General features: G+C 43.4%; 1 protein-coding gene and 1 non-coding gene across 25 annotated transcripts in view; one reads left to right on the plus strand and one right to left on the minus strand.

Annotated features, from left to right (window-relative positions):
* Positions 1–22,682, minus strand: part of NFASC (neurofascin) — a 211,027-nt gene that overhangs the window by 177,085 nt on the left and 11,260 nt on the right. The gene's annotated exons all lie outside the window — the stretch shown is intronic.
* On the plus strand, positions 5,569–5,753 carry LOC120930024. The gene has a single exon (XR_005747566.1). It is a non-coding gene; the product is annotated as a U2 spliceosomal RNA (small nuclear RNA).

Below are 22,682 nucleotides of genomic sequence, written 5' to 3' on the forward strand. Positions count from 1 at the left end.
GCGGTATGCGACGGGGTCGGCGGCGGCATTCGTTGCGGCGGCGGGTGGGGCAAGTATTCTATTTAGGTATCGGGGGTATTTGCGGGAGTACAAGTACTCCCGCAAATACTCGGTATCGGTCCCGATAACGATACTGGTATCGGTATCGGGACAACCCTAGTTTCCTGTGGTTAATGGATAATTGGATTTTATAATAATGTTAATCATGTATATATTTAATCATGTTAAAACGATATTGTTTATTTAAAGTGATTGTAAACTATCACATTATAAAACAACCCATTCAGTTTAAAATAGAAATGAAAGGTAAAACACATATAAAAAAACATTCTAAATACCCTTTTCCCTTTTTTATAAGTGATCACATTCTCAGCTGCATAAGAGCTGAGGGGAGGAGGAGCAACAGCACACTGAGCTTGCCAGTTAATGGATGTACAGCGGGTGCGTGTCAAGACAAGTCTGATCATTGGAGGAGAGTACACTGAGTTCCCAGCATAGTTAGAGAGCTGACCACGGTGTGCTCTATTGCTTAGTGTGGTCAGTTTTTAATAGGAAAACAAGGGGACCAGCAGGAACACCAGGGATTTCACATAAAGAAAGCAATACAAAGAGAACGGGATACTTTCTCATACAGGTACAGCAGGCACATGTCAGGAATGGAAAGTGTTGGGGTAACAAACACTTTAAGGTACAAACAGAGTAGAATAGTCGATTACAGTCGTTGTGATTCAGTGATGCCAGAAAAAGCATAAATAGTTTTCAAGTAAACATATAAGGAATTTAGGGCATAGTTTGTCCTCAGGAGATTTGACAGCAATGTACACACAATAAACATGTTGGTGACTGTTGTTCCATCTCACATTTGCAATTTTCTGGGTAACAGAAGCAGAGTAGGACATTTTTATAGGGACACAAGGAGGGAGGGCATCTTAAAAATACCAGGAAGGAAAACGTGAGGGGGGGGGGGGGGGTGGGTGACCGGAACAGGGGTAAATGCTATAGATATATTTATTAATTTATTTATTTATTACAGGTACTTATATAGTGCCGCCAATTTATGCAGTGCTTTACATATACATTGTACATTCACATCAGTCCCTGCCCTCAAGTAGCTTACAGTCTAATACTGTATATAAAAATATTTATATTTATTGCTTTTATATTTTAAGTAAGACCTAACCTAACCCTAACCTAGCCCTAAGTATAGCAGGCATGTCCAAATTCCGGCCTGCGGACCAATCGTGGCCCGCGTTCTGGCTTCAGACGGCCTGCCTGGTAATTTTGGCATGTATATGTTTTGTGGCCCCCAACGAATTGCCGGGGGTCAGAAAAGATTAATATGCTGGCTACCTTGGAGGGGGTAGGACGAGTGCTGTACATACAGGAGAGGAGTATTTCCTGTTTACACAGAGTCCTGTGTAAAAGGAAGTCCTGTCTCCTGCGTTGCCATTGGACGACTGTTCTGTCCATCATAGGAGGTGGGACTATCTATTAAAGAGGCTGCCGAGAAAACAGGAGTTTCTCCTGTATGTCTGTTGGTGCTCATCCCACCCCCTTTCTGTCTTCTCCGAGGCTGCAGATGGGCATGAATCAGACTGCACCGATGGCAATGGTGAGTCTGCATTCATGTCAATGTGGGTGCTGCATTAATGGCAATGGGGTGCTACATTCATGGCAATAGGGTGCTGCATTAATGGAAATGGGGTGCTGCATTCATGGCAATGGGGTACTGCATTCATGGCAATGGAGTATTGCTTTAATGGCAATGGAGTGCTGCATTAATGACAACGAGGTTTGCTGCATTCATGACAATGTGGGTGCTGCATTCATGGCAATGTGGGTACTGCATTCATGACAATGTGGGTGCTGCATTCAGACTTTGGTGCTGCACTCATGGCAATGGATTGCTGCATTCATGGCAATGGTAGGTGCTGCATTCATGGCAACAGTGGGTGCTGCATTCATGGCAACGGTGGGGGCTGTATTCATGGCAATGGTGGGGATGCATTCATGGCACTTGTGAGGCTGCAGATGGGCACTGATGAGGCTGCATTCATGGGCACTGACCCTTATTTTGCTTCACAGTTCTTTATTTAAAATTTAAGATTTTCTCCTGAAACTTCCTTTTTAAAGTTAAGGTGAATGTTATAAGCCGATAAATACGGTATATCCAAATAACACGCTCATCTCTTTACCACACACAGCCACAAAGGCAAGAGAATTCTTGTTGGGCAATGTATTAGTGCTCAAACGAACACACTTAGACCAAAGTTTAATGGTTTAAAGAATGTCAGTAAAAATGGTCGGCCCTCAAGCATATTCACTTCATCAAATCTGGCCCTCTTTGAAATAAGTTTGGACACCCCTGTGTATAGAAATATAGTTAAATATTTTGTGAAAATTAGGTTAATGACAGCTTGCATAGAACCATATCTACCTTTAGGCCCCTTTCATATGATAAGCCCGGTCAAGTACGCATGTCTGTTTTTCAGGCGGATGCGCGCGTGACAGCCATTGATTACAATGGGCTGTCAGTGAAGATGTGTCCGCTGACACCCGTCTGCCATCTGATCTGCTCAAAACAGACATATGGCAATACGTTCGCCATCCATCTGGCGGATCGGATGGGATCTGATGAAAACAGACATGCTGTCCATTTTTGTCCAAATCAGCAGGGCTCTGACAGGTCCCACCTGTCATCCACTGGCTCAGTGGAGATCAACGGAGCGATGTCCCGCTGAGCTAGCGGTGTGAAAGGGGCCTTAAAGTATAACTAAAGGCAAAAGTTGTTTTCAGTTTTGAATAGAGTGGAGATGGATTAGAACATCAATTAGTTTTTTTTGCTGTCCATGCCCCATTCACTTCTCAATTTGTCCTGTTTACAAAGTAAAAAACAAAAATACCAATTTTTGGTTTGTCCCCAGAAAAGCCATAGAGAAGTCTGAGGACATCCGTTCTGGTGACCTGGGGGTCCCTAATGGATCCCCTTTAATTTGCAGGTTTTTTCTCCCAGTTCCTGTTGTGGCTAAGGGACAGGAAGTGAAGATAAGTCTCAACAATAAAAAACAGATGGACAGATGGCATAAAAAAAACTGACAGTGGTTATAACTAGGGCTGCCCCGATACCGAGCATTTGCATGAGTACTTGTACTCGCGCAAATACTGCCGATGCCCTGTCTGATACTTGTCTATTGACAAGAGAGCGGCGGGCGGAGAGTGGGGCGGAGAGGGGGCGGAGAGCGGGGCGGAGAGCGGGACGGAGAGCGAGGCGGAGAGCAGGGCGGAGAGCAGAGCCGGTAATAAGCGGCTGTAATAAGTTCTTACTGTCTTCTCTCATGTCGCGCTGTTCCCGGTGGCCCCTCCCCTCCTCTCCTCTCGTTGTATGCTTGTGACATCATCTGAGATGGATGAGAGGAGGGGACGCCGGGGAATAGCGCAACAAGATAGAGGATAGTAAGGACTTATTAGGCTTAATTTCCACTGGCGTTTTTACAGGCACTTTTCTGAGCGTTTTTTACAGCTTAAAAACGCCTGTTCATGTTTATTTTGTTTATTTTGTTTTTTTGAGCGTTTTTTAATGTCTGGCGTTTTTACAGCTCTATTGCTGGAGCCGCAGAACGCCCTGGTCCCGCGTTTTTTTTACAGCTCAAAAACGCCTATGCCATTTGCAGCTCAAAAACGCCTATGTGGGCATGATGCCATAGAATAACATGGACAGGCGTCTTTAAGCTATTTGCAGCTCAAAAACACCTATGTGTGGAAGATTGCCATAGAATAACATGGACAGGCGTTTTTAAGCTGTAAAAAACGCCAGTGGAAATGAAGCCTTACAGATGTGAGCCGCTTCTTGCGCTACTCTGCATTAAAGGAAACTGAAAGGAAAGTGTGCCCTGCTGTGCCCAGTACCCTGTACCCTGCCATGCCTAGTACCCTGATGTGCCCAGTGCACTGCCGTTCCCAGTACCCTGTGCCCTGATGTGCCCAGTACCCTGATGTGCCCAGTACCCTGTGCCCTGCCATGCCTAGTATCCTGATGTGCCCAGTACCCTGTGCCCTGCCATGCCTAGTACCCTGATGTGCCCAGTACCCTGTGCCCTGCCGTGCCCAGTACCCTGTGCCCTGCCATGCCTAGTACCCTGCTGTGCCCAGTACCCTGTGCCCTGCCATGCCCAGTACCCCGATGTGCCCTGATGTGCATAATACCCTGTGCCCACTGACCACCAATATAAGAGACATTCTTACATTTGAAAACTGTCACATGACATAAAAAAAAAGTATTGTAATCAGTATCGGCGAGTACATGAAAAAAAGTATCGGTACTTGTACTCGGTCCTAAAAAAGTGGTATCGGGACAACCCTAGTTATAACCCTCCCCTACTCTATCCAAAATGAAAAAAAAAAAAAGGTTTTGACTATCTACTTTAAGATTAAAGCAAAAAACAAAAAAAATGTGCAATGAAGGTGAATATAACATTTACCAGTAAAAGCAAAGTAGCAGGTAGCAACTCTTCTGTTACTTTATTCATAGGTGTCACATATAACTTTACAAACAGCAGATGTTGCCCAGTGGCCAAGAGATCTTTTGTCATTAATTGGACAAAGGCTTTTTGTTTTTGCCAGGCATCTGTTCTTTAGCCACACACCATTAGTCATTAATGACTGTCAATAACATGTAAGTGACATTCCTTTTTGTGCTGTCTCAATGTACAACACTGATAAGAAGTAGGTTTTAGACTTACATATTTTGAAAGTTTTTTTTTTTTACAAATTGGCCTACTTAATTAGACATTAATGGGTGGGCAGTTTAGGTATGTCCTTGCACCTAATAAAGCGCAATCATGTGCTGCCATTTTAAAGTATATATACACAATATATATATATATATATATATATATATATATATATTGTTTATATATACTTTAAAATGGCAGCACATGATTGCGCCATTTTAATATATATAAAAACTGATACTAATGATGTACAATATATAATTAAACCTTTTAAGAAGGTGGTAGAGACACCATACGGGTTAATTTACTAAAACTGGAGAGTGCAAAATCAACTTTCAGTTTTTTTTTTTGTCACAGCTTTATTTAACAAACTGAAGCCCCCATGCTTCTGTACTTAAAACAAACATTAAACCTCCGTCCACAACCGGCTGATTTGACATGTCAAATCGCTTGCCAAATTGGAGCCTATTGCCGGAAACGGCACTGTGCGAATCATTGTAACGCCGCCTTTACAGCGCCGCACCGATTCTCAAAAGTAATTCCTGCCCTACTTTTGGCGACTTCATGAGCGATTTCAATAGACATCATTGCATGAACCTGCCCAGATGCCTTTCAAATTGCCCCCCGAACACACGATGAGATGCAGGTTTGAAATCGTGTTAAGCTGATTTCAAACCCGCCCCCAGTGTGAACAAGGTCTAAGAGCAAAAATATACTGGGTTATGTAGCAGCATGGTGCCTGATAATTTGCCCTCTATGCCCTCACATGGGGCATAGAGAAAGTCCACACAGGCCTTTTGCTTTAACCTCCCTGGCGGTATGATTATGTGAGGTTTTTATCACTTCTCTGCCTGTTGGCTAAGATAAAGTGTAGTATCTGTTCTTATCAGTTGCCAGTAGGTGGTGCTATGCTGACCGTCCCCACTACACGGCGAGGTGGAAAGGGATGGCGGTCGGCGGACGCTAAACCTGCTGGTGTGGAGGTGGAAGCCTTCTGATTTGGAGGCATGAGGTCGAAGCTGAGGGGCCGGGCCCCTGGTCCTTGGCCTGGATTTGGTGGTGCCTGCCCCGGTCAGTTGTTCGGGAGAGAACACTTGCTCCTCCTTCCCCTTGGGCGGAGCGGTTAGTATTTCCCGAATGTGATTAGGTGGGAGTGATGGGAGTGAAGGGAGTAGCCTGCTGAGGTGGGCTCTACCTAATCTCTCAGAAGTCCTACCTTCCTGACTGGGAAGGGTGCTGCTGGTCCAGGCCGGGGGCCAGGGTGCGTTAAAAAGCCTGTGGAGATAGTGCCCCTGGAGTGGCAGTCCAGGGGTGCCATACCTTGCACAAGTGTTTTGAGAGGGACACTTACAAGTGTGGCACATCTCCACATACACTTTTATACCACCTGCCTCTAGGGCCGAGCCTTTTGGCTAGGACCAGGGGAATTTTTGTTTCCTGGCCGGAGGGCTGGTCATCGTATTGCACAATGGTCACTTTCTACTCACATCTCCCACCTTCCTTCTCCACCACTTTCTTTTTTATTTTACCCTGTGTTGTCACGTTACGTCTTCTTTTTGTTGGTGCACTTTGTGTACACTTTATGTGTCCTCGGGCAATCCCTGAACGTCTTGGGAGTAGGTGGACATGGCCTTCTGGCTTAGTTCGCCTGCTCTCATGGGGTCTCCCTTCGGGGGAGCCCCACCGAGGAGGGTTCTGTTTCGGCAGACCCTCCAAGGATGTTGGGTCCGTGTCGGCTTCAGCTGCACAGACCACTGATTACCTCAGTCCCTGCCAGGAGCCTAACGCCCCGGGTGATCAGGGTTGGGCCCTTTTCGGAGGGCCATTTGACGTTTGCACCGTCACAGTTTTTTGTGTATCACTCTTTATGTGTGTGCGCATTTTTCCTGCACCGGGTGGAGTTTTAGGGTTGTGTTTTGCACGCCACAGGCTTTTCAATAAAATAAAAAAAAAACATTGTTGTCACAGGCCCCCCAGCCCCATGTTTTACTTACCTGATCCCGTTCACCTGCTGTGCGCATCCCCTGGCGTCCTCTTCTCCATGGAGTCTGGCCATTGATTGCATAGATTGATAGCAGCGCAGCCATTGGCTCCCGCTGCTGTCGATCACATCCAATGATGTGGCCGCCGGGGGGCGGGACCGAGTCATACACTTGGCGTCTATGATTGCCAACTGTATGACACGGGAGCGTGCCTGCAAGCTAACCCCCTCAGGAAAGAGCTTTCCTCTGGGCTTTCGCATTGGAGAGACAGCAACGGCTGTTTCAGGTCGCTTTGCAGGTGCTATTTTTAGCGCTATAACACCTGCAAAGCGACCCAGTGTGAAAGGGGTCTTAAGTTTGGGTTCTTTTTTGCACAAAAACAAATCAATGGCTTCTTATATGGCCATTCCACCATATAGAAAAAAAACAGACACAGGGTAGATGCGTGTGATGCTGTGCAGGCAGCTGACAGTAAGACAGAAGGAGAAACAGCAGGGGATATTTTAAAGAAAAAGAACAAAGAACTGTGAAGAAGCTAGCATGGCAAAGGAACAAAGCATATAGCAGGATAAAGAAAAGGACAGAGCAGATGTAGAGGAGGATCTGGGGGAACAGATGAGCATATATATTGATTATATTGGAGAGTAGAGCATGTGGTGAATGAAAATAATAGGGCTTATTTCTTTACTCTCTCCAATTACATATGAAGCATGTCAGTGAATGATCTCACAGACAAAAAAGCCCAGGGCCTGGCACCACCACCATTCATAGGAAATACACTGAAACCTTTATATATGGGAGTAAAGGTTTTCAGCTGTCCATGTTGCACAATAGGGGACCAATATAAATTATTTTACTGAGGCCACAACTTCAATATCATGGCACTGTAAAGTTACTAATTTAATAAGGGCAAGGGATTTGATATTTAAATAGCAACTTTATACAGACACACACATTTAATATTGGGGTTCATATGTACGAACTTGAGAAATGTTAGTTTTAGGTTGACCTTTAATTTTCAAATCTGCTTCTCAGTTGCAGCAAATATCTGCTTTAGTTTTAACCACTTAAGACCCCGAAGGAATTACCCCCTTCCCTTTTTTGCGATAAGGCACTATGTCGCTTTAACTGACAATTGCGCGATCGTTGGATGTGGCACCCAAACAAAATTGACGTCCTTTTTTAATAAAAAGTAAAAAATATTGCTTTTTTTTTCAATTTTTTTTTTGTTTATAGTGCAAAAAACAAAACAACGCAGAGGTGATCAAATACCATCAAAAGAAAGCGCTATTTGATGGTATTTGATCACCTCTGCGGTTTTTATTTTTTGCACTACTGTATAAACAAAAAAATGTAGAAAAAAAAAGCAATATTTTTTACTTTTTATTATAATAAATATCCCCAAAAAATATATAAAAAACTAATTTCTTTCTCAGTTTACGCCGATGTGTATTCTTCTACATATTTTTGGTAAACAAAATGCAAAAAGGGTATATTGATTGGTTTGCGCAAAAGTTATAGCGTCTACAAAATAGGGGATAGATTTATGGCATTTGTATTATATATTTTAATTTTTTTTGTAGTAATGGCGGCGATCTGCGATTTTTATCGTGACTGCGACATTATGGCGGACACATCAGACACTTTTGACACTATTCTGGGACCAGTGACTTTTATACAGCGATTAGTGCTAGAAAAATGTACTGATTACTGGGTAAATTACACTGGCCGGGAAGGGGGTTAAACACCGGGGGGGCAATCAAGGGGTTAAGTGTGTCCTACGGATGTGTTCTAACTTTAGGGGTGATGGGCTCACTAAAACAGGACAGAGATCACTGCTCCCGATGACATGTTGATGCCCCGTTCTGCCACTCAGTGTCACAATCACGGGCCCCCCGGCGGACACCGAGTCCACGGGACCCGCGGGCACGCTCCCGTAGTACACGGCAGGTGCTTGTGCCCACTAAGCCGCAATTTAAAGGGGATGTACAGGTATGCTCATTTGTCCAGCCGTGCCATTGTGTCGACGTATATCGTCGGCAAGGTGTTAAAATACACAGTATTGAGATGCCTGCCTTACACGCACATGAACTTTAATGGCATCCCAGTCTTAGTCCGTAGGGTTCAATACTGAGTTGGCCCACTCTTTGCAGCTATAACAGCTTCAACTCTTCTGAGAAGGCTGTCCACAAGGTTTAGGAGCGTGTCTATGGGAATTTCTGACCATTCTTCCAGAAGTGCATTTGTGAGGTCAGGCGCTGACGTTGGACGTGAAGGTCTGACTCACAATTCCTCCACCCCAAACTCGCTCATCAATGTTTTTACGGACCTTGCTTTGTGCACCGGTCCAAATCATTTGGTGGAGAGAGGATTATGGTGTGGGGTTTGTATGAGGCGAGCAGTTGGCGCATAAGGTTGCCCTTAGTGAAACGTGACACGGATAAAACTACCTTAAGAAAGCATTTTTAATGCAATTAAATCAGATTAGGTTGCTACTGAATGCAAGCTACTTGCATGAGAAAAAAATGATATGGCCAAATATGTGCTGCCAGATAACGCTGTCTCTGAGGCCGTTTGTGAAATTTATATTGTCCCCTAACAATCTCTGCATCCCAAAAACCTGTCATTTAAGTGATTTGTGTATTTTTAATGTTGTAATCCAAGCTGCATAAAAAACAACTCTCCCTGCTGAACTTTTTTTGTTTTCATTTTGGCTTTGGTACATATCTCCTAAGGCATTGAACAAGTTTAAAAAAAAATATCTTTTTGAAAAAAATGTTTTTGCTTTTCCCTGAGAGCGTTACATGAAACCTCAACAGCTAACATTTTCAGTTAAACAACTGATAAAATGATATGCAATTTTCGAGGACAGAACTTCATGTGAAGAAAACATTGGCAGCATTACTCTAGATATGCATGCTTCCTGCCCTCAACTTCCTGCAGGGATGAACAGTGGGCAAGCACAGCCACTACATTGTGATGCCCTCCCTCACGCAACAATGTAACTAAAGTATATCTGCTTTTTTTCAACCTCAAGTGTCAGCCACTGTCATTTGGGTAGGAGATTGAATTATACAAATTATACTTTTAGGACTGTACACTGCGAGGAATAGTTCAGCAATGTATTAAGAGTAACAGCATTCTTTGAAAATTTATTTATACATGAAAATACTGTAAAAATAGAAAACATTGCAACAATGTCAGTTGTATTAATGAGGATCTTTTCACTTTTTATATCTCAACAAAATACACTGCTTTTCTAAAATGCATGCTTAGCGCCACCCCCACAGGAGCTGCTTGGTATTGATGGATCCTCTGTTCTGCCACTACTTCTTAAAGCCAAACTTCAGTCATTTTTTCAACTTTCCATCTATCAAACTGGATGTAAACCCTCCAAAGACCCAGTGAAGTGAACAGCCTCAGATGATACACAAATCTCCCTTCATAGGTTTTATATGTATATCTGCTGTCTTCACATTTATATACTGTTTATAAAGTTCAGATTTTGTTAGGAGATTTTCTCTTCCTGAGATTTTCTCTTCCTGTGATGTCTGGGCATACAGCCAAGATAGCCAACATTGCTGATTGGAGGAAAGGCACACACCCCCTCTCATCATAGGCAGAGACTCTCAGAGCTGTTTTGTAAAAGGAGCTGCTCTCTGCTACTCTATTTTAGCAACCTCCTTTGACAAAAGATTCTAGCCACTAACACACAGCTCCTTTCTCTATCTGCAACGTAGAGAGCGTCCTGACTCTCCTGTAGTCCAAGGGAGGGGGCAAGCACGACACTCCACACCAGGAAGAAAGTCTTGCATTACTGTGTGGAGTTACAGACAGAAGAACAGGAAGTGAGGATTTCACAGAAGAAATAAGGACATTTAAAAGCAAAATGGAAGGATGAGGTAAGTGAAGGAGGACTGCACTAAGGTAAAGGAAGCTATTTAGGAAAAAAATGTTTTTACCTTTACAACCCCTTTAATTGGTTGATTTGAACTCTGAACTTTGAATATTGATAAATGAAATGTATAGTCTGCTATTTTTTTTATTTGTCTTGTTTGTTACATTCATTATTATACCTGAGAAGGCTTTAAAAACAATGGGCTCAACTCAAGGCTTTATGTACACTGCTGCTGGTAAACATTTAGGAGCAGTTGGGTGTTTTTATTTCAGCTGCCCCTGAACTCTCCTCTATGTCATCTTATCAGTACATGCACACAGGCAGTGCCGATCCTGATCTCCCTGGGGCCCTAAGCAAAATGACATGTCAAATTAAAGTTGAGAAGCAGGGGTGGGGGGCTGACGAAAATGAGATGTCACATTAAAGATTAAAGTTGAGAAGTGGGGGGAGGGGGTGTTCTGCTGTTGAAAATGACATCTTACATTAAGGTGAGAAGCGGGGGGTGCTGACTTCTTACCTCTTCTCCCATGCAGCCAGTGAGTTGAGAAGCAGGGTGAGGGGCAGAAAATGGCTTCTCACCAGGCGGGGCCTCTAGTAATTTGGGGGGCCCTCCGCAGCTTAATCGGCTTGCATAGTGAGCCTATAGGGCGGATCGGCCCTGTACACAGGGTCATTTATAGTAGTTTCTAGGCAGTTGAGTTTAGAAGCATTGCTTGGAAAGCAAAAAAATGCATTCAGGACAGATGTTCAGAGGCATTTGAAACGCCAAACGCCTGTAACAGCTTGTAAATGTGTGTAAATGTGGTAACTCACGTATAGCCACATTTCATTTACAGGCGTTTAAAATTTTCGACTATTTCGCTTTTAAATGCAAATGCAGCTAAACGCGGCATGTAAACGAGGCAAAATGGACGTTTTTAAACTTCGGTTACTATCTGTCAAGTTAACCCCCCTGGCGCTATTCCCGAGTCTGGCTCGGGGTAAGATTTCATTACCAAAAGCGGTATCCCCGAGCCAGACTCGGGATCGCCTCGCAGCAGCCACAGGCAAAGTTACTTACCTTGTCCCTGGATCCTGCGATGCCACCCCGCTGTGTGAGTGAGCGGGACCTCGCTCGATTCACACAGTGTCCCTGTGTGCCGCCGATCTCCGTTCCCTGCGACGTTACGTTGCACGAGTGCGGAGAACGGCGCCAAATTAAAAACAGTAAATACACACAATACATACAGTATACTGTAATCTTACAGATTACAGTACTGTATGTAAAAAATACACACACCCCTTGTCCCTAGTGGTCTGTCCAGTGTCCTGCATGTTCTTTTATATAATAAAAACGTTTCTTTCTGCCTGCAAACTGTAGATTGTCCATAGCAACCAAAAGTGTCTTTTTATGTCAAGAGTGCTTTTAGCTAGAAAACAGCGATAAAAAATTATAATCACTTGCAGAATTGTGCGATAGCGATTTGTGGGGAAATTCATAATAAAAGAATAAAAGTAATGACAGCGACAATTCTGCAACTGAGCAAATTTCAGTGTTTTTGATTTGATTACATTATTGAATAATTTTTATTATAATTATATTATTATTTGTTATAATTATTTATAAGTATTTATTATATTATAATTTATGATTTGTTTTTCAAACTTTTTCATAGACGGGATGCCTACTAGACTCTTGTTTGGACAGATTTAAGTGAGTTATTCCTAAGAATTACAAGCCTACAATGTAAAACGCCAAATTTCCTTGCAAAATAATGGTACCGCTTTCAGCACCTAAAATCTGAAATAATCATACCGCCAGGGAGGTTAAATCATCCAGGAGAGATTGTAAAACGTCCCATGTACATTAAGCCTAAAGCCTCGTACACACGATCGGATTTTCCGCGGACAAAGTGTCAGACTTTTGTCCGAAGGGCATTGGCCAGGAACTTGTCTTACATACAAACGGCACACAATTGTAAACACAACGTAGTGACGTACTACATGTTTTTTCAGCTCTTTAGCACCACCCTTTGGGCACCTTTTGCTAATGTTGTGTTTGGTGAGCATTGCTTTCGAGCATGCGTGTTTGTACTTTGGGTTTTTGTCTGACGGACTTGTGTACACACAATCGGAAAATCTGACAACAGACTGTTGTCCACGGAAAATGTTAAAGCCTGCCATCTAACATTTGTCCGCGGAAAATCCGACAACAATTGTCTGATGGAGCGTACAAGCGGTCAGATTTTAGGCCAACAGTCTGTCAACACACAATTCCTGTTGGAAAATCTGATCGTGTTTATGAGGCTTAATAGATAAATAGTCACATACATTTTTGTGTTAAAACAACTTATGCAGCAGTATGTATCTCAAAAGTAGTCAAATCGCAAAAAAAAATATATATTTTAAGAATGCATTAAAAAAAAATTACTCTGTACTACCACTTGTACCTACAGGTAAGCCTATAATAAAGCTTACCTGTAGGTACTGTGAATTTCTCCTAAACTTTCACAGTTTAGGAGATATTCAGAGTGCATGCAGTCGATGACATCATTGGCGTATGCGCTCTGAAGGTGCCAAGTCTTCAGAGCCCGTGCAGGAAATGGCAACTCCCGCGTGCATGCGCAGTAGTGATGCCATCATGCCCCTGGCCGCACATGTAGCCGGAGGCTGTGAGCTGGGAAGAAAGACCGGGGGAAGATGTCAGCCGTATCAGCAGTGACATTGTGGTGTGGGAGGGCTTTGATCTAAGGTAAGTTTATCATAATGTGCTAGCAGTGTGGTGTGATTGACGAATGGATCTATATCAGGGGACATGTTTTTTTATTTTTTAATAAAGGACTTGTCAAAAACTCTTGTGTCTTTAATCACTTTTTACATTTTTTGGGGGGAGAATGGGTAGGGCTAATATGTACCCCATACTCATTCACATAGCGGGCAGACCCCCACAACCACAGCCTAGGGTTGTGGGGAAGAGGAACGTGTCTCCATCAACATGGGGACAAGGTGCTTTGAGGTGGGGTTCAGAAAAAAATATCCACTGCTTCATTTATTAATTCATAAAAATCCAGGGTGTGTCTTTAATGATTTATCATTTTTTGTGGTATTTACCTCACATTTTAAACAAATGTGTGGTATTTACCTCACATTATATATTTATACTTTGATGAATTGACTCTTTAATTATCTCATAAAAAAATAATAAAAAAAATAAACAAAAAGCACAAATACCCATTAGTGAATTGAGCCCATTGAGTCTGAGATTGGGGGCAGGGTAAAAGCAAGTAGTGACTCGCAAAATGCCAACATGTGAGTTTCAGTCATGCTGCATCCAAAACAGAGGCGGTCATTGAGGCGTGCTTAGTGTGTCACAGCAAACTGAACTGGTGGCCATTTGCTGCCCGTAGGATGTTCATTGATGTCCTCGGCTTGTAGTGGTTATACCGGCTTGATGCCTGCACCTACAGGCAACATCCTGGTATAAAAATGTTAAGCTGGTGATTCCCTTTGTAGCAGAAAAGATTTGGGTGACTAAATAGGCACCGATCACTCGATCCGATAGCGGAGCCAGAGTGATGCGACAAGTGGCATCGGCTACACAGAACGGAGAGAGAGGAAATGAAGTTGTTCCTCTCTCTCTGTGACCCCAGAAACCAGGAGCAATAAGTATGTTGTCACTTCTGGTTTAGCCCCTTTTTTTACCTGGCCATAAGGGCCAGGAAAGCAGCTGATCAGACCGCTCCATGAATGATTGGCTGCATTGGAGGCTAAAGGAGAGATCTGTGGTTGAATAGATCCCACATCTCTCCATAAAGACGGCCTGTCACAAGGCATGTTGTACATCCCTTGTGATAGCAATAAAGTTCATCTAAAAAAAAAAAAGTGTAAAAAAAAAAAAAGTTTTGTACACAATAAATAATAATAAAAAAAATGTAAAACACCCCAGTGCTTATGCGCAAATGCAAAATACCATCGTGTCATTAAATATTGCAACATCCATCATTTTATTCTATAGAACCTCTGCTAAAATATATATATATATATATTTGGACATTCTAAATAATTTTCTAGCAAAAAAAAAGATTTTTACATGTAGGAGCGAAGTGTCAAAATTGGCCTGGATACGAAGTAGTTAAAGGGATTGTAAAGGTTTGTTTTTTATTTTCTAAACAGGTTCCTTTAAGCTAGTTCATTGTTAGTTCACTTACCTTTTCCTTCGAAATGTTTTTTTTTCTTTGTTTTCTTTGTCTGAATTTCTCACTTCCTGTTCCTCCTCAGTAAGCTGTTCTGGCTGACTAACCCCCAGCCAGATGATGATGGCAAGCTTACTGAGGAGAAACAGGAAGTGAGAAATTCAGACAAACATTTAGAAGGGAAATTGAAGGAAAAGGTTAGCTTAAAAACCAACAATGCACTAGCTTAAATAACTTATTTAGAAAATAAAAAACCAACCTTTACAACCCTTTTAAGATTGCTGTCAAGGAAGTAAGTGTCTTGTGACATTACTTCACAGATCTGTTTGTCTGCGCTCACCTCCAAGATTTTGATTGCACACGTTTGGTCAAAATATGCAGTAGACTGGGCTCAGGGTTAGTGGACTCTGTGGAATGTCAATCCCCTCACTTTGGTTGTCCTTGGTGAGTATATGCAAAGAAAGGCTCAATAGTGTGATAACGTTTTAAACTCCAATTTATTAAAACAATATATATATCGTACTCACATCTTAGAGGTGCTACCAGCACACTACTCTATACATAACATGGACAAACCAAACAATCCCAATCCGATAGGTATGTTTATTATGCCTCTAGCTGCCTCGCTGGGAACTCAGGGTCTCAGCTGGCTTCTCCTCCGTCCTAGCCCCTCCCCAATGCGTATTCGACACAGGGCTTGTCATGTGTCTTCATCAAGGGGATTCTATTGGACAGCTGAAGTTGCTAGAATATACATATAGGGCTAGATTCATAAAGACTTACGACGGCGTATCAGTAGATACGCCGTCGTAAGTCCGAATCCGCGCCGTCGTATCTTTAAGCGGCATGCTCAGATTGAGATACGCTTCTCTGTTGCTAAGATACGACCGGCTAGATTCAGGTACAGCCGCCTATCTTTATGACGTAACATAGTGAGGCAAGTACTGTATTCACAAAGCACTTGCCTCCTAAGTTACGTCGGCGTAGCGCAAATGGCCCGGCGTAACCCCGCCTAATTCAAAATAGGCAGGTAGGGGGTGAGTTGTATGGTAATGAATTCACGATTCATTACCATACATGTAAATGAAGCGCCGATCGTACGGCGCATGCGCGCGCATGCTCAGTATCAGGTCGCAAATACTCAATGCTTTCGACGTGAACGTAACTTACGCCCAGCCGCATTCACGGACGACTTACGCAAATGACGTAAAACGTGGAATATTCGACGCTGATCCGACGTCAATACTTAACATTTGCTGCGCCATCTTTTTGGTGGTTTATCTTTACGCCTGAAAACGCCTTACGTAAACGGCGTATCTTACATGCGACGGCCGTGCGTACGTTCGTGAATAGGCGTATCTTAATCATTTGCATATTCTCGTCGTAAATCGATGTACACGCCCCTAGCGGCCAGCGTAAATATGCAACTAAGATACGACGGCGTAGGAGACTTACGCCGGCCGTATCTTAGCAACAGAGAAGCGTATCTCAATTTGAGCATACCTCTCAGGCCCCGTACACACGAGAGGATATCCGCTGGAAACGGTCCGCCGGACCGCTTCCAGCGGATAAATCCTCTGGCGGATTTGGATCTGATGGCTGTACACACCATCAGATCGAAATCCGCGCCGAATACATCCGCGGTGATGTGTCGCGCCGTCGCTGCGACGATGACGCGGCGACGTGCGCGACGCTGGAAGGTAAATACTTCCACGCATGCGTCGAATCATTACGACGCATGCGAGGGAGGGGAGCGGACGGACTGATCCGGTGAGTCTGTACAGACGACCGGATCAGTCCGCTGGACTGGATTCCAGCGGATAGATTTCTTAGCATGCTAAGAAATTTTTATCTGCTGGGAATCCGTCGGCTGGATTTTTATCCGCCGGGAAATGTCCGCTCGGACGTACACACGACCGGATCTGTCTGCTGGAACTGATCCGCGGATCAATCCCAGCGGATAGATCCGGTCGTCTGTACGAGGCCTCAAAGATACGACGGCGCGGATTCGGACTTACGACGACGTATCTACTGATACTCCGTCGTAATACTTTATGAATCTAGCCCTATATTTTTATCATTAGCATTAGTAGTATATATATTGTCACTTTACTTTTCATTAGCATTTGCACTTTATGTATTGGCACATCTGTGAATAGTATTTACACAGCGCGGCACACGTTTATTTTATTTTTATTACGTTTAACACAGTTTATGGGAGTGTGTCTGGTGCTAGTAGCTAAAAACAATTAAGACATCTCTTTAGGCCTCTTTCACATGGGACGGATCCGTGATGATCCGCCCCGTGAACCTCCGCTGAGCCGCCGGATGACAGGGACCGCCCTGTCAGATCACACTGTGCAGGGACCGCCCTGTCAGATCTCTGCTCTCCCCTATGGGGGGATCGGATGAACACGAACCATCTGTCCATGTTCACCCGATCCGATCTGCAGACGGATGGAAAAATAGGATTTTCCTCCGTCTGCAGAATCGGAGGATTGCAGACCGGGTGAGTTTGGGTGTCAACGGATGTTCATCTGCTGACACCCGCAATCTCATAGGAATCAATGTATGTCCCTTTTTCATCTGTACATAAAACTGATAAGAGGCATGGAGGAGCTCAGCTATGAGGAAAGATTAGAAGAACTGAATTTATTCACTCTTGAGAAGAGGAGAATTAGGGGGGATATGATCTCCATGTACAAATATATAAGGGGTCCATATAGTGAACTTGGTGTTGAGTTATTCACTTTACGGTCAACACTGAGGACAAGGGGGCACTCTTTACGTCTAGAGGAAAAGAGATTTCACCTCCAAATACGGAAAGGTTTCTTCACAGTAAGAGCTGTGAAAATGTGGAATAGACTCCCCCCAGAGGTGGTTCTGGCCAGCTCAGTAAAGTGCTTTAAGAAAGGCCTGGATTCTTTCCTAAATGTACAGAATATAACTGGGTACTAACATTTATAGGTAAAGTTGATCCAGGGAATATCCGATTGCCTCATGGAGGATCAGGAAGGATTCTTTTCCCCTGCTGTAGCAAATTGGATCATGCTTTGCTGTTTTTTTTGCCTTCCTCTGGATCATATGTGGGTATAGAATTGGGTATATGTGATTGTACGATATTATTATTGTTTTATTTCTTGTGGTTGAACTTGATGGACTTGTGTCTTTTTTCAACCTGACTAACTATGTAACTATGTAACATACGGTCCGCACGTGTGAAAGAGCCCTTACATATGAGGGTTGTCTGTTTGGATTCTTAGGCAGCCTATACATGGGTCGAATTTCAAAATAATTTTCTTTTGAAAATCTTATGTAAGAATTTTCGTTCGTATTTCACACCATTAGTGGAATGCAGCAACAGCCGATTTTCGTGCGGCCATCAAATTTGAGTAATTGGACATGTTGAAATTTTTTTGAAAAACGAACGATTTTCTAATCAATGATGGAAGAATTGTGCGAGAAATGTAATCAAAAAAGAAATGCGCATGTGCAAGAAAAGAAAATTCCCAGAAAGAAAAGAAGATTTCCAGCCACGAAAATTCTTTCAATAGCAACATGAGGCGAAATTGAAGGCTTGGTTGGTCGAATTTCGAAATCAATGGTGGCATCATCGGAGCACAAACTCTGTCTGACTCTGCCCTCTCCTATGGAGGCCTCCACCGGACTTACACATCCAGACACAGTAGAAGGAAGTGGAGCTGGTTTGCTTCTATCCCCACTGTACACCTTTCACGTCCTTTCTATACCTTCCTTTCTATCCCTCTCTTCTTTTTGGACTCACTGAATTTGTCTGTGTTCTCTGTTTTCTCCGATCATTTTTCGGCATGTAAAAAACTACGTTTTTAAAAAATGTCATTTAAAATGATCGTGTGTGGGCTTCACATAATTTTTCGGGTTCTGAAAAAACAACCAAAAAAAATTCGAACATGCTGCGTTTTTTAACGACGTTTAAAACGATGTTGTTTTTCGGGTTGTAAAAAATGATCGTGTGTGGGCTAAAACGACGTTAAAAACCTGCGCATGCTCAGAAGCAAGTTATGAGACAGGAGCGCTCGTTCTGGTAAAACTACTTTTCGTAATGGAGTAAGCACATTCATCATGCTGTAACAGACAGAAAAGCGCAAATCGTCTTTTACTAACACAAAATAAGCTAAAGCAGCCCAAAGAGTGGTGTCATCCAAATGGAACTTCCCCTTTATAGTACCGTCGTACGTGTTGTACGTCACCGCGCTTTGCTAGAGCATTTTTTTTTTACGATTGTGTGTGGGTCGTTTTAATGATGAAGTTGGAAAAAACTTCGCTTTTTCTAGAGGCTGAAAAACATTGTTTTTTATATGCCGAAAAATTATCGTGTGTACGCGGCATAAGGATTCCACCAGCCTCCTGGATGACTTCTCAGCCTGGCTACCCTAATTTCCCTCCTCTGAAATACCCACTATCATTCTTGGAGACTTTACCATTACCATCAATATTAACTGTCTGGCTTCATCTAAACCTAAACCTCATATTTTGACCTAACACAACCTAACACAATGGACACAGTCTTCCACTCATATTGATGATAACACCCTTGACCTTGTATTCTCCTATCTCTGCACTCTCTGCAACCCCACTAACATACCCTTTCCTCTCTCTGATCACAACCTCATCACTTTCACAGTGTCCGTGTCCTCAACCATTTATCCCTCCAAACAACTAACATTTACCTGCCGAAACATTCTCCACTTTAACTCATCTATTTTCTATTCTGCTACTGACCTCCTGTATCTCAGTCATGCCTTGGCCTGATCTGGCCACTTCTGCCTACAAAAGTGCACTGGGAAGCCTGGAAGTGGATCAATTGGCATATAACACTAAGGGGAAATACTGGTACCTGGTGTGTTACAGGTACCTTACTGGGCCCTCCAACAACCCCCCCCCCCCCCTCAAAAAATATCAAAAATATCAAAACAATGTTTTACCTAAAAATATACTAAAATCGTTATTGGGGGGGACACACACATGAGCCATGGGGATCATTCTCAAGGATTCTGTGCTCAGGGTGAATCAGTGTTTTTTTAAAGAGTTGGAGCTGCAGGCAGCCTATGGTATGGAGATGGAGTGGCGGTATTAACATAGTTGTAGATCCTATAAGGCACCAGGTACCAGTATTTCCCCTTAGTGTTATATGCCAATTGATCCACTTCCAGGCTTCCCAGTGCACTTTTGTTGGCAGAAGTGGCCAGGTCAGGCCAAGGCAGGGCTGAGATACAGGAGGTCAGTAGCAGAATAGAAAAGAGATGAGTTAAAGTGGAGAATGTTTCGGCAGGTAAATGTTAGTTGTTTGGAGGGATAAAAGGGGAATCTGGACAGGAAGGGGTGATCAATGCAGCATTTGTTGGAACTGATCTACTGTAGTTCCCTCCTCCAGATAAAAGCCAGCAGGAGGGAAAGGAGGAGAAGCTGGCTGCAGGGGAAACTACAGGGGATCAGTTCCATTAAATGCTGCCCCTGTTGCACAAATTGCCCCATCTTTCTGCTTGTCAGCAAGCCAGTCCGATAAACTGATGGGGTCCGGGCCTCATACAGGAGGACCGGTGTTACCCCCTTATCGGTGGCCCTGATTTCCACTGAAACATATACAAAATCGATCCTCTGTCATCTTCTAAATGCCACCAAATCTTGTATTCCCCTGACATGGAAACCCACCAACTCACCCACAGTAAGGCCCCATACACACGAGAGAATTTATCCGCGAATACGGTCCAGCGGACCGTTTCCGCGGACCAAGGATTTCTGCGGATTTTCATGCGATGGAGTGTACTCACCATCGCATTGAAATCCGCGCCGAAATTCTCTGGCGATGACGTGTCGCGCCGTCGCCGCGATTATGACGCGGCGACGTGCGCGACGCTGTCATATAAGGAATTCCACGCATGCGTCGAATCATTACGACGCATGCGGGGGATCCCTTTGGACGGATGGATCCGGTGAGTCTATACAGACCAGCGGATCCATCCGTTGGGATGGATTCCAGCAGATAGATTTGTTTAGCATGTCAGCAAATATTCGATCTGCTGGAATCCATCCCAGGGGAGAAATATCCGCGGAAACAGATCCGCTGGAGTGTACACACCATAGGATCTATCCGCTGAAACCCATTCGCTGGATGGATTCTATTGTGTGTATGGGGCCTAACACTTTGGCTACATTGATGAAAGCTGTTGCATGGAAGACCTAGTCCTCTATTCTCAAAACAAACAAAAATCCTTTAAAACAAGAAAATGTGTGCAGGCTGTGCACCATAACCCTTCATGTACAGTGGAGGCAGAACCACGTGTGAAATTAGGTCATTAAAACGTTCAGTTTAATTTTGGAAACATCAGATAAAAGACTGACTTTAGGCCCCTTTCACATTGAGGAGTATTTCAGGCATTTTAGAGCTAAAAATAGCGCATAAATAACGCCTGAAATACTCCTGCCCCAGCATTCTCAATGTGAAAGCCAGAGGGCTTTCACACTGAGGCGATGCGCTGGCGGGAGAAAAAAAATCTCCTGCAAGCAGCATCTTTGAAAACAATGGGACACCGCGGTAATACCGCCGGCAATGCGCCTCTGCAGAGGCGCATTGCGGACGGTATTAACCTTTTTTCGGGCGCTATTCCGCGGAAATTCTGACGGTATAGCGCTGCTAAAAACAGTGGCGCTATACCGCCACCGCACATACTGCCCCAGTGTGAAAGGGGCCTAATGCCGCGTACACACGATCGTTTTTCGGCATGAAAAAAACGACAAAAAAATTATTCAAACATGCTGCATTTTTTCACGTCGTTTTTTAAAATGTCGTTTTTCGTGTTGTTAAAAATGATCTTGTGTGGGCAAAAATGACGTTTTAAACCCGCGCATGCCCAGAAGCAAGTTATGAGACGGGAGCGCTCGTTCAGGTAAAACTACCATTCATAATGGAGTAAGCGCATTCATCAGGCTGTAACAGACAAAAAAGCGCAAATCGTCTTTTACTAACAAGGAATCAGCTAAAAGCAGCCCAAAGGCGAATAGAACTTCCCCTTTAGAGTGCCGTCGTATGTGGTGTACGTCACCGCGCTTTGTTCATCATTTTTCAAAAACGATGGTGTGTGGGCAACATCGTTTTTAATGATGAAGTTGGAAAAACTTTGTTTTTTGGACATGCTGAAAAACTTCGTTTTTTTTCATGCCGAAAAACGATCGTGTGTACGTGGCATGAGTCCCACTAAAATGACATTATATCAAAACATCATACATGTATAAACATCATGGTTGGATAATGCTCAAATACCCCTTAGCACCATCAGGTACATCCAAAAGGCACTGTGGACCAGAGTAAGCCCTTGTGAATTGACTTGATGAAGCCCGCCATGTTTTTTTAATGTCGCACAATATCTGCGCAAACGGTTTCCCAAACACATATTTTCAGAATAGAATACCCTACAATGAATTTTAGTGCAAAAAACAATTCCCAGTTTTTGGTAAAATATAAAATATGGAGTTAAAGCAAATCGTTACATACCAAACATGTCAAGTCTTATGCCGCGTACACACGATCATTTTTCGGCATGAAAAAAACGTTGTTTTAAAAAAATGGCATTTAAAATGATCGTGTGTGGGCCAGGGCTGTGGAGTCGGTAGATAAATGTTCCGACTCCGACTCCTCAGTTTTATGTACTTCCGACTCCGACTCCTCTGTATTAATATGCAAATGTATTTTATACATTCCTTGAGGGAAAGAAACGCAACCTACCACAGGACTACTGGCTGGGAAGCCAACAGTCTACTGTATTGCACAGTTTAAGCAAAAGACAAACACAATGAAAACAAAGTTTTATGTAGTTGGGCTGTTGCTTTCTCCTTTGTGTGCTTATCTGCTGCTGAAGATAGG

This window comes from Rana temporaria, chromosome 2, assembly GCF_905171775.1.
Source record: "Rana temporaria chromosome 2, aRanTem1.1, whole genome shotgun sequence".
In the NCBI taxonomy this organism is placed as follows: domain Eukaryota; kingdom Metazoa; phylum Chordata; class Amphibia; order Anura; family Ranidae; genus Rana; species Rana temporaria.